Source organism: Rattus norvegicus, chromosome 18 (assembly GCF_036323735.1).
Source record: "Rattus norvegicus strain BN/NHsdMcwi chromosome 18, GRCr8, whole genome shotgun sequence".
Taxonomy (NCBI): Eukaryota; Metazoa; Chordata; class Mammalia; order Rodentia; family Muridae; genus Rattus; species Rattus norvegicus.
Window position 1 is genome coordinate 50,871,401 of NC_086036.1, and position 12,832 is coordinate 50,884,232.

The 12,832-nt window shown below is 40.6% G+C and overlaps 1 long non-coding RNA gene across 1 annotated transcript; it reads right to left on the reverse strand.

Moving 5' to 3' along the window:
- Positions 1-70: 70 nt before the first annotated feature.
- On the reverse strand, positions 71-12,827 carry LOC120098211 (uncharacterized). Its single transcript, XR_005496313.2, has 3 exons — positions 12,783-12,827; positions 5,462-5,565; positions 71-564 (listed from the first exon to the last, which is right to left on the reverse strand). It is a non-coding gene; the product is annotated as an uncharacterized LOC120098211 (long non-coding RNA).
- Between the last annotated feature and the right edge of the window lie 5 nt (positions 12,828-12,832).

Sequence of the window (12,832 nt, forward strand, 5' to 3'; positions counted from 1 at the left end):
CTGAACACAGGCTGAAGAAATTAATGATCTTTAAACCATGTCTACAGAAAATACTTGAAGGACTCTTTTGAAATGTAGCTAAAGAGTGAGCAAAGGGGGACTAGGGAAACATGAAACACAAAATCAATTAAAAGTAAGAATTGATATACAGTTATCAATAATAATTTCATATATAAATGGTATCAATTCTATAATCAAAAGATGTAGAATATCACATTAAATTAAAAACAAACAAACGAAAACTCCAGGTTCTATCTAGTTACTGCTTTCAAAGAAATACTTTTTCACCATCAAAGACAAACATAAGAGACAAGCATGTATTATGGTAATACAAAATGACTTCAAACCAAAAGTAATCAAAAGATAAAAATGACGATTTTATAATGGAATAGTTTATTAGAAGGACATAATTCTACATATGTGTACTCTAAATGTAGGAGAATCCAATTTAATAAATACTATACACGGTATCACAGATCAAATGAACCCAAGTGGCATGTACGGGACATTCCAAGTACTGCAACATTCACGTTCTCTTCAGCAACCCATGAAGTAGATCATAACCTAGGACACAAAACAAGTTTCATATAGGAAAAGGTTCAGGAACATTGAATAATGTCTACTATTGCTTTTATTGCCATGGAATAAATCTAGAAAGAAGCGGCAAGCAATAGAAAATAAACAACAAGCTGTAGAAAACCCACAAACTCATGGCGACTGGGCAGCAGCAATATCATATGACAATGAGCAACTGAGGCAATCCAGAGGAAATAAACCTAAATTTGGAAGTGAGAATACAAATGTATATGCTGCATGAAGGGAAGCTCTATCAGGGAAGCTCATAGCTCTGAGTGACTACATCAAAAGCTCAGCAAGAACTCAGATACCCAAGGAAACTGACGCCCAGTTAGGGCCTTAGAGAACGAAGACCAAGCCAAATCCCAAACACTGGGTAGCTACAAATAATAAAGGCCAGGGCAGAAATAGGTATTAGTAAACAACACAATGAAGGCTACGGATGAGAAACACTTCGGACATTATGGTAAATGCAAAGTATTCCATGTGTTTCTGCTGAGATTAGGTTAAGTGTCTACTCTATCCACTTTTTCAATGCAGTGCTTGAAATCTTAGCTAGAGCAATATGTCAAGAGAAGGAGATAAAATGGATACAGCACCAAAGCAGGAACTAAAGAACACTTGTTTTCAGATGATGTGAAAGACCTTTGAGACTCCACTAGAAAAGGCTTAGGTTTAATATACTCTTTTAGCAAAGTGACAGGAAACAAAATTGATCCACAAACCCCACCAGCTTTATTATATACTGATAGCCAAAATGCTTGAAATTAAATCTCATTCCATTTATCCTCAAAAGACAGTAAGACACACTAAACCCACTATATAACTTTGAAACAAATCTTACATAAATTGAGCATGAAAGTCCTCTAGAGTAAAAACTATAAACACTGGAGAGGGAAATTCAGGTGTGCACTAGAAGACATACTAATCCCAACACTCATAGATTAGAAGCAATAGGATTGTGAAACGGTTATACTTCCCAAAATCCCCAAAATTCAATGCAAAATTTCAATGCTGTTCTTCACAAAAACAGGGGAAAAAAAGCTTTAAATTCATGTACAAGTATGAAATACTCTGAAAAATAGCAAAAGCAATCCTGAGAATGAAGAAATAGCTGGAGGTTTGCCATGCTTATCCCTAAGCGACTGCAGAGTCACCAGAAGGAGGGAAGTGTGATACTGGTATAAGCCAGACCCCGGGTTCAGTAGTACAGGGCTCAGTGGACTGTCAGCCAAACATGCCCTCTCCTCCTGAGCTTGCTTTTGGTAATGCTCTTTATCATAGCAATAGAAACCAAACTAAGACAGTGGACGCTTGGCTGTATTTTATTTCAGATTCATGGTTGGGGTATGTTACAGTTCAGACAATTAGAAAGGGGCTCCTTTTCTATTTTTTTTTTATCTAAACCAAAGTAAATGTTTTTGAGGTATCAAATGGAACCACATGCCATCTCTAGGGTGAGGGGATGACGGGGTGTCCCTGAATGATACAGAGCAGTGATGGGGTTTTCCAGGACCATGGGGGCATGCGGTTGCTGTGTTTCCAAATACCTGTTTGCAAGGTCACCTTGAGCTGGTCATGCACACCATTTCAAAAGCTTGAATTCAGAAGCGCTGTGTGGCTTATGTTGAAGGCTTGCCTTTTCTCTTTGCCTGACCTAGGCAGAGGGTGGCCTATGTCCAGTAACAAGTAAAGAACATTGGACACAGGATTTCTAAAGAGCTTTCCTGGTAGACAGCCCTTCACAGTGTTGTCAGGACTCGGTGTTAGAGGAGTATGTCCTTGTGACTTCACAGATATTTTGACCTGGTTTCTGCTGTCTGTACCCTTTTTATCTTTTCTTTTTCTTGACTAGGTTTAATGTCCTTTTGATGTAAGAAACCATAGCCATGACTGTAAGTGTTCTGTGAATTCTAGTAAGCCTTCAGATAGCATCAAATTAGGGCTTCCTGGGGACCCCCTGACACTAGATGAATGAGGAAAAAATGAAAGCTTCAAATTAGCCAGGAAAATGCGATCCTGGAGTGGTCCTCATGTAGATGATACACATTTCCGTCTAACAGCTGTAGTGAGTGGGGCCGTATGCTGTTGAAAGTAACAAGGGAAAAAGATTAGGTTGCAATTGTCTGAGCTTTCTGATTACCACTGAAATCTTGATGAGTCAGCACTTCTGGCCTCCTTTAAAGAAACAGACGGTGAATGCTGTGGGAAAGCAAGATCCAAGGATACAGTTTAAGAGAAGCAGCTATGTGTACTGGAAACATGCTAGAGATTGACGTCTGCTGAGCTGCCCAGTGACAGGTATGTAAGGGTGACAAGTGGCTCTGTTATCAGTCAGGTCCATGACCTCCATTTCTATTTCCCAGTCTGAATCAATGCACCAATGGAATTTCCTCCAGGTTTTCCTTTTTACATCAATCTCCTAAAAGTTCCCCATACCCTCAGTCCTCTCCCTCTCTGGGCTACCCACCAATGGTATTGAATCTACCTTCTTGGTGCTCCAGCTCTCTTGTCACATCGTCACTGTCTTTCTAGGTCCTAAGACTGTAATGAAGTTTATCTTCTAGAATCTCCACCATGGCCCCTCCATGCTGCCTATGGCTACCCATCATGTAAAGGAATATTGTGCAGTATCAATGGTGACATTGTTTTTTATCCATGTCTAATTCCAACATAAGAAAAGTATTCCAGAAGTCCTGTGCTGGACATAATACCAAGTGCTGGAAAAAACACCAAGAAAAGCCCAAGGGAACTATGGCTGTTTTATGTGCATTATTTACTTAAAGGCCACACTGTGACTGAACTGCTTAAACATTAGGAATTAATTTTCTCACAGTTCTTTAGACAAAAATGTGTGAAGTCAATGCTAAAGGGTCTTTCCCTGGCTGGAGGTCATAGTACCTCCTATGCCTTGGGTGATATTCTCTTGTGTGATCTGGGGTTAGGGGTGGGGATATCTGTGATATCCCTTCCTGTTTCGGTGGACACTAGTTCTGTTGTACTGATCTCTGTTCTTAAAGGCTGTACCTCCAACAAAGTAACACAGCAGACTGAACGCATTTTAAAGCATCAGCATTAGAATTTGGGGAATAGCATTGTCCATTTTGGTGAAGTCCAACCACCATGTTTTTGGTTTATTTTCTGTAATGATGGGATTAGAGCTGTGTGCAGCAGCCATCTGTCAACTGGTATCATGTTTCCTTCTTTCAAAAGCCCTCTGAAGCTACCTTATTTTAATATATAGTATATAACATTATAGTATATATAACATATTATACACATATATAATATATTGTAATATATTATATGTGTGTAATATGTGTGTACAAATGTGGATGTACATGTGTGCATGTGTGTATGCCCATGAGTGTATGTCTCTACTTGTGTGTGCGCATATGAGTGTATATGCGTATGTGTGTGCATATGAGTATAGGTGTATGTGCATGTGTGTGTTTGTATGTATGTGCATGTGTCTGTATATATGCACGTGTGTGTATATGAGCGTGTACCTTCCACTATTATGTCCATACATTTATTTATTTATTGCTATATCAGGCTCCTGCCAGCATGCCATACATGTTTCTTACTTCCTAAAGTTCTTTCTGAAGCTTTCTTTCTTTCTTTCTTTCTTTCTTTCTTTCTTTATTTATTTATTTATTTATTTATTTATTTATATTAACTTGAGTATTTCTTATTTACATTTCGAGTGTTATTCCCTTTCCCGGTTTACGGGCCAACATCCCCCTAATCCCTCCCCCTCCCCTTCTTTATGGGTGTTCCCCTCCCCATCCTCCCCCCATTGCCGCCCTCCCCCCAACAATTTAGTTCACTGGGCGTTCAGTCTTAGCAGGACCCAGGGCTTCCCCTTCCACTGGTGCTCTTACTAGGATATTCATTGCTTCCTATGAAGTCAGATCCAGGGTCAGTCCATGTATAGTCTTTAAGTAGTGGCTTAGTCCCTGGAAGCTCTGGTTGCTTGGCATTGTTGTTCATAAGGGGTCTCAAGCCCCTTCGACCTCTCTTTCTGAAGCTTTTAAAACCCTGTACTCACTAGGTTTGTGGCAATGTCATCGCCTTCCTTTTTTTATTCCTCCTACTTTTTATAAACTTTAAGGAGGCCCCAAGGCCCAACACTATTACTGAGGCTATGGTGTGCTCACAAAAAGGGGCCTAACATGACTGCCCTCCGAAAAACTCAACAAGCAGCTAAAAGAGTCAGACAAAGGGAGATATTTGTACTCAACTAATGGCCAGAAGCTGCTGACCCCAGTGGTAGAATTAGGGAAAAGCTGGAGGAAGCAGAGTTAGAGGGTGACTCTGTAGGAGAACCAGCAGTCTCAAGTAACCTGGACCCCTGAGATCTCTCAGACACTGGGCCACCAATGCTCTGGCAGCATACACTAGCTGATATGAGAGGGCCTCAACACATACACAGCAGAGAACTACTGGGTCTGAACTCAGTCAGAGAAGATGCACCCAACCGTCAAGAAACTGGAGGTCCCAGGGAGTGGGGAGGTCTGGTGAGGTGAGGGGTGGAGGGATGAGGACATCCTCATGCAGATGTCAGGTGGGTGGGGTTATAGGATGTGGAACAGTCAGAGGGTGGACCAGGAGGGGGATAAAACCTGGACTGTAAAAAAGGATTAAATAAAATTAAATAAATTAAAAACTTTAATTAAGAAAACATAAAAAGCATGAAAAAATATTGAAGACTGATTTTTTTCCCTTTATCATGTTATATTCCATTTTTCTACTGATATCCCCTCCTAAGATTCGTTTTTAGGTAAGTCCTGAACTAAATACAATTTGAAAATAAAGGATCATCATTTTTTCTTAAATATAATGACTGACAGAATTATAGCCACAGTACCATTGCCACACCTACCATGATTAACAGCAATTGATCACTACCATCAACATCCAGAGAGTGCTTAAAACTTGATAGTCTCATAAATCCTTTGATGTAGCTAGTGCGTTCACATCATGGTCCTAATAAAACCAGAACACGGGCAGGATTAAAGTACAATTCCAGCATCTTTTGAACTACAGATGCTTCCTGTCTCTCATTATCTTTCTCATATTCATTTGTTGAAGGCTGCACATTGTTTCTTGGAATCTCTCAAGTTGGGGTTCTGTTGACTGAATTCCCTGATGTCAACTTTGGGAACTAGTAAAACGATCTGGAGACTAGAGTAGATTCAAGTTCATCCTCCTCTTGGCTTCAGTCTCAGACTATGATGACAACTGTTGGCCATTCCTTTTGCTTGATCTCAGGCTATCCCAAAGCCTCCCCACCCCCTTAGTTTTTCCTCCTGTGCTGTTTAGGAGCAGTAACCTACCCTTACATTTTACCAATCATTTCTGAAAGTGTGTTAGAATGGACATGAGTGTTCCCTGAGACGTTCTGATGGAAGAAAACTTAGCCTAGTCAAGGCGAGGCTTCCAGGGGTATGGGTTTAACTCCAATACTGAAAGGCACTTTCTTAACAGTGTAATGGTGTTTTGGAGAGAAGGGGTAGGGAGCAAAAGACATAGAGACGGAGGGAAGAGAGAGAATGTTTCCTAAATGTAATATACCATGGAATTACTCTACTTAGGATGACATCTATCTATATCTGTCTATCTACCTATCTGTCATCTATCATCTGCCTTTCTTTCTTCTTTCTTTCTTTCTTTCTTTCTTTCTTTCTTTCTTTCTTTCTTTCTTTCTTTCTTTTTCTCTTTCTTTCTTTCTTTCTATTTATCTATCATCTACCATCTATTCATCATCTATCAAGAAATCCAAATTGGTTCTTAGAAATATGAAGGGATGCTTTACTAGCAGAATGAAAAAATATTGACTCTTGGTAAATTTCCAGAAAGCCAACAGGCTTATATTTGACAGCATTTTCAATCCCCGTTTTGACATTCCTTTAGCTTGCTCTATTGTTGTTAGCTCTATTCCTTGAGTTAATATTTATTGAATATGCTGTAGGCTCTGTGTTTCAGTGTCAGACATGCCATGCTTTTGATGCAGGGAAGGGGGGCTGTGGGGACTCATCAGTCACACAGACAAATCACAGTGGCCCCGTGTTTCACATACCCTGGTGCTTGATGTAAGATACTGTGGGAGCATGTGGGCAGTTTCATTCTCATTAACCACATTGCTCATAAGTCATTTGGGGTTCTTAGGACTCGAGGCAGTTTCTCTTACCTTTCTTCCCTCTGTGCAGCCTAAAATAGTGCCAGGGACAGTGAGTACCAACATGTCTCTGTGTGTTGAATGATGGTGAATCTAACCTGCATCTCACATGTGCACATCAGATGATCTCTCCTTGAGCCTGAAGACTTTCTGTAGCAGTGTTCTAGAAAGTACACATTCTTGACTTTGTGATCTGGTGCATGTCCAGGTAACTCTCTCATATTACTTTCTTCCTTCGGTTAATGAAGAGCCCTTGGATGGAAACTCAGTGAATTTTATTGCAGTTTGTGAAGTACCAAGTCTTGGAAGAACAAAATACTGTGTGACCACTTGCCAGAATTTCCTGTGTGATAACCAAACCAGACACCGCCAAACAAGGCCTCTGGCACATGGATTCCTCTGGCAGTATGGGGGTGTACATAGCTTTTGTAAGCAAGGGGACTTCCAGATTGGGAAGAGAATAAAAATTATCTAATCTCATCAGGAAAAATTACTCCCAGCTAAGAGGGTCTTTTCTCCAGCTGTGGTCACATAGGAAGTTCACAAATAGTCTGCTTATTGGCTTCTCTGACTCCTGGTATCTATCTGGGCAATTGGAGTGGGGGTGGGGGTAGAGCTGTTCAGCCCTTGACAGTGTCACAGTTTAAAGTTAGATCAGACCATGTCCCTCTCCTGGTCTAAGAGCCTGAGTGACTTTTGTTCCCAGTATGCAAAGCAATTTGTTATGCCAAATCTTAGAAGCAGGGCAGTGAATTTTACTCTAGATGAAAGGGATTGTCTTAAGTGAGTAGCAAGTAGAAGCAACCTGATCCCCACCTTGCATTAAATAAAGCTTTCTCTTTTGACAAAAACCCAAGGAGTTCTGAATTTGTTTTCATGATTTGCTCCACAAAACAAGTTATTGATATGGTCTAATTTCTGGGAAAAACAAAATTTCCAGGATCCTTTTGTCTCATCCTTTTTAGCCTCCTGATTTATCTCTGGTTACTTTACTTTTTTTCTTCTCTCTCTCTCTCTCCCCTCTCCCTCCCCTCCCCTCCCCTCCCCTCCCCTCCCCCTCTCCCATCCTCTCCCTCCCTCCCATCCTCTCCCTCCCTCCCCTTCTCTCCCTCCCTCTTCTTGAGACAGTCTTTTTCTGTAGTCAGGCTATCTTGGAGCTAACTCTGTAGACCTGGGTAGCCTTGAACTCCGAGATCCATCTGCTTTTGTCTCCAGAGTATTGGGATTAAATGCATGCACATCACTGCCAGTCAATTCACATGACAATACTTGTCATTTCTTTTGGCCATCTATAGCATGTTGCCAGGAAATATTGTAATGCAGTTTCATAGTAAGCTTGCAAGAAAAGATAAGGGTATGACAAAACCAGTACTCAACACAGGAGGAAAAAAATAGAGATGTCAGTTCCATGTGAGCTCTGCGAATGTCACCTCTAGAGCCAAGAAAAACTCCAGTCTAACTTTTATCTCAGATTTCATCGTCTTTTCCTCAGCATCCTTCACTGTGTTTACTGGTTGAGCTCTATCCAAACATGTGATGCTCACAGTTGGCATGTTAGGGATACTCGAGTATACGTACCTAAGGTAATGAAATAATCACTCAGAAGGACTGACCCAAATAGGCACGGCCCTCCGCTGTCTGAGCAGCAGGTGAGAATGTGGGCGTCAAGCCTAGAATGTGTCTCCTCTCAGGCAGATGGACAGGAATCTCTCTGGAGACTGGCCAGGAGGCCAGAAGGTTTCCCACAGGGGCAAGGGACTGCCAGGAGAAAGCCACAGTGATTCTATTTTAGGCTTAAAGTGCATTATAGCCACAGCAGGGGTGTGGAGCCCTGTACTTGGTGCTGACACCTAATCCCACACATGAGCTTCTAATGCAGACAGATGATGTCTTGCTGTGAAGGGTGACTCCAAAGCTTCCTAGTTTCAGCTTTCGGTCAAGCCTCACTATAAACTAGTCAGCAGAGCCTGTGGGATGACAGATGCCTGCGGATCTTTGCTGATGACAGTGGATGGATAATTAATTTGGGCATAAGTCATGCTTGAATTATTCTGCCAGGACATGCTAAGATTTTTCCCCTGACTGATTGTGGTAGAGAGACTGTTAATTTTCTTACCAATGTGCTTCCCCAGTCATAGAACCCTGACTTTGCAGAGGAGGGCCAGGGGACAACTACAACACCAGTTCCTATACTGTTGCCCCATGTTAGGAGTGGCTTTGTAGGTACATGATGGTTGGAAAGGGTTAGTAGAAATAAAGAGTTATGTTCAGGACTTTTATTTTAAAAAGAGAATTGACTTGGCCTCCTTTTCTGCTGTATGGGATTTAGACGTGATGTCTGGATTTTAGAAGCCAACTTGTGACCTTGGCAGAAGAGTGATATCCTGGAATTGGGGTGGAGATGACAGGAAGGAGCTGACGTCATCAAAAATCACAGTGGAGCTTGCTGACAACGCTGGGCAATTGACCGCTACACTTACTTTAATTGTAGGAGAAATACTGTTATCTTACGTAAGGCCCTAGTGTCTGGGTGCTTTGCTATAATGCAGTTGAAACCTCACCTTCAGTGTTAAGTGGATAAGTACCTGGGGAGGAGAGACTTGACCTACAAATGGGTGAAAATGCAGTTCAAAAATGCTTTTAAATGTACAAAAGAATAAGTAATTTCATGGAGTCTAATAAAATAGTTATTGGGCGATATTTTCCTCTGTGGTTCCCTTAATCCATCTGTTCTACCTGTTGGCCTCGCTACCTAAGTAAGTATCACTATCTACAAAGAGACCAAGGCCAGAGAAATAAAGAGTCATGTTCTTGTCTTCTGAAAGTATGTATGTAACTTATGCAAGCATAGAGATGGCTACTTTTTTATAGAGCATAAAATTTATTACTGTTTTTATTGTCAAAATTTATGCTTTCATAATCTTGGTCTTTCCTTCTTGCCTTTGTACAGTGTCCAAAGATACTTGCGGGCTTCTTTCACAACCTTAAAGCAGACTCCGGGCAATCACCTATAGCATGACCTTTGTGAACAAATCCAGCAGTCAGAACTTCATGAGTCTCCATAGTCAAATTCAAGCAACCATCACTGGGCATAAACACTGTGACTATTGTGTCTTTGTTGACGAATGATCTTGATGTCTTGTCTGACACACTTCCCAACAGCTTGGATGTTTTTCTTCAACCTCTGTTTTTCCCAGAACAATTCCCATTTCAGGAGGAAGAGGGCTTCTCTTCTTCTATTTTGACAAATCAGTTATAGTGTCATAAAGATTCCATTTTGATTATAAAGAAGTACATGGCTTGGAAACTTCTGGACCTCTTTCTATTCTTTTACTGGCATTGTTTGCATTTCCCCACTTATACCTTGTGTGTATGTTTGTGTCAGGAGGATACCAGGTCATCTACAGTGTATGGAGGAAGTCATTGGATTTATTTGTGTTATTTTAAAGATTATCATGTGTGAATTATCTTGCATTTCTTTAAGCTCTCCTGCATACACACCTTGTTTTCCTATACATAAATATTACACATAAAATTTAATTAATAAATTAGGTATATTAGGAGATTAAAAATTATAACAATATATTATAAAATTGGCAGCACCAGTATCTTTGCACTTTTGATTCGGTCTGTACACTACAATATCCCTCTGATAACCAAGACAGTTATCGCGGGCCAGATGGTGGGAAGATTATATGACTTCCATGATAGACTATGGAACATTCACTCTCTGGTTGTGAAAGCGTTGAATAGGACAAGATTTTTCTTATGCTACTCAGAATAAGATTCTGTATAAAACTTATGAATGATTTATTTCTACCATTTTCCTTTTAGAAGTAAGAGTAACCAAAACACAAAGGAAGCAGCACATTTTGTGATCAGGGGAGGAGCAAAGCATACATCGTGTTGTGTTCAGTAGAAACAAACCTCCCTTAAGACCATAAGTAGTGGGGCTGGTGAGATGGCTCAATGGTTAAGAGCACTGACTGCTCTTCCAGAGGTCCTGAGCAACCACATGGTGGTTCACAACCATCTGTAATGGGATCCAATGCTCTCTTTTGGTGCTGGTGTGTCTGACACTATATATATATATATAGTGTCATATATATATATATATATATATATATATATATATATATATATATATATATATATATATATATATAACACTGTAGGGATTGCTTGGGGGAATTCCTTCTTAAGTCTTCCAAGTCTTCTTAAGTCTTCCACCATGTTGTCACTGGGCTTGCTATCCACAGTTCTCTGACTATTTGTATGATTCCCAAATGACCAAAAGGTCTCAATCAACCAAGAAATAGTTTTCTTGAGTTTTAAAAGTTTTGTTTTGCATTTAGAGTGATTGAGCATTCTTATGTTGGGTGGTAGACCTGGGGATGTGCAACACACTGGTGGGGATGATTTTAACTTCCAGGAAAAAGCTATTAGGTAGAAAATGAAGGGAAGAAAGGCAAGAACATCCAGATTTGGCTTCCGGTAATTCTAAACCTTGTTCTACCACTTTCCTTATGACTGGAATATGCTGGAAAACAAAGATGATTTCTGGCATAAACTCTACATAATTAATTTTAAATTGTAACTCAAAGAATACCAGTGAGGCTAGTTCGTGGAATACAAGCCATTCATATGTACGCTAAAAACTAAAAGGGTACATGATGTTTGCTACAAATTCCTAGGTGTCCAAAGTATTCCTTACTGAGAAATAGAATACAGGTCCTCCTTTTACTTTAGAAAAAAAAATCTAGGTAAATGAAGAACCCCTGTCTGTCTTTTTCTTCCACTTTGAGAATGATGGTTCTGCTGCCTGTGAAGCCCATGGAGTGCTCACTTCTCAAAGCTTGGTCACTTAGGCATTTTGCAGTAGACTGCAGTCCTTGAATATTTTATCATTCTAAGTATGAAGATAGAAATTCATGTCTTTTTTGGGAAACTTCAAACAACTTCATTTTTACAACCAAGGCCAGCAATTCTACATGGGTCCCATCTTAGTCATTTTAAACCTTCCTAAAGGACAGAAGTTTGACACAGAGGGAGCTGAGACCTCCACTTGGGTGTCCAGGAGCCATCATGCTCAAGACCCTCTTGACTGGCTTAATTTCCAATTTTGTGGCTCTGTAGCAGACTTGCTTAGATGAGCACTAGATACTAGTTGTGGCATGATGGTGTTAAAATCTTAGAATAAATGGTCAGCCTATATCCATCCATCCATGTCTCCAGCTCTACAGGTTAAAATATCTACTGTCTGTTTGGTTTCCCTTCTCCAGAAATAGATGTCAGGCTTTGAACTTAAACTTCAGTCATGAGTAGGCTGAAACACGAAAAATTTCTCCCTGCCCTTTTCACTCACATTCATGTTCTATTGCTTGTAATTCCAGCAGCTGGCCATTCCCGACATCAAAGGGAGGTCAAGTAGCATGTTATTCAGCAAGGTGAACGGACTTGATAATTACTGAGTAAGAAGAACGGAGGAAGGAAAATGCAGAGGGAGGCACCTCCCTCCAGCAGGGCAGTGGAACTCTCTCAGTAGTTCCATGGCTGATCGTCTCTGGAAAATGTTGCCGGCATGACACACGTCGTCATCACCATACATTTTTGTGTTTCCCACTTTGGAAAACAACCATGTCTGGCATATAATTTCTCCCTTTTATTATGACCTGTGAGAAAGTAGCCAAGACTGGCTAGGTTTAATTATCCCCATAAGGTTATTTTGGATGTCAGTGTCTACAATTCATTCACAAATGGGCAGAGGGAAGAAGCATGTTAGCCCAACAGAGCCAAGCTTGGGTGGAGTGGTGAAGCATTCTGACTCCCTTCCTCCATGGCCACAGTGGTGAGAGAGTATGTCCTGTGTGTTTGCTTTATGAGCTCATGGCTTAAGTTTAGAAGGACCGTCAGCTGACTAGATATTTGGGTCTTTAAATAATCTTTAAAAAATGTGACCCCATGCAGTGCTCATGTTCCAGTCAGAGTTAATAAGACAGCAGTGCTATAATTGTCTTGAACTCACCATTTGTTCTTGTTGTTTTCCTTGTGGTACTGTCTTGCCCTTGAGTCGGA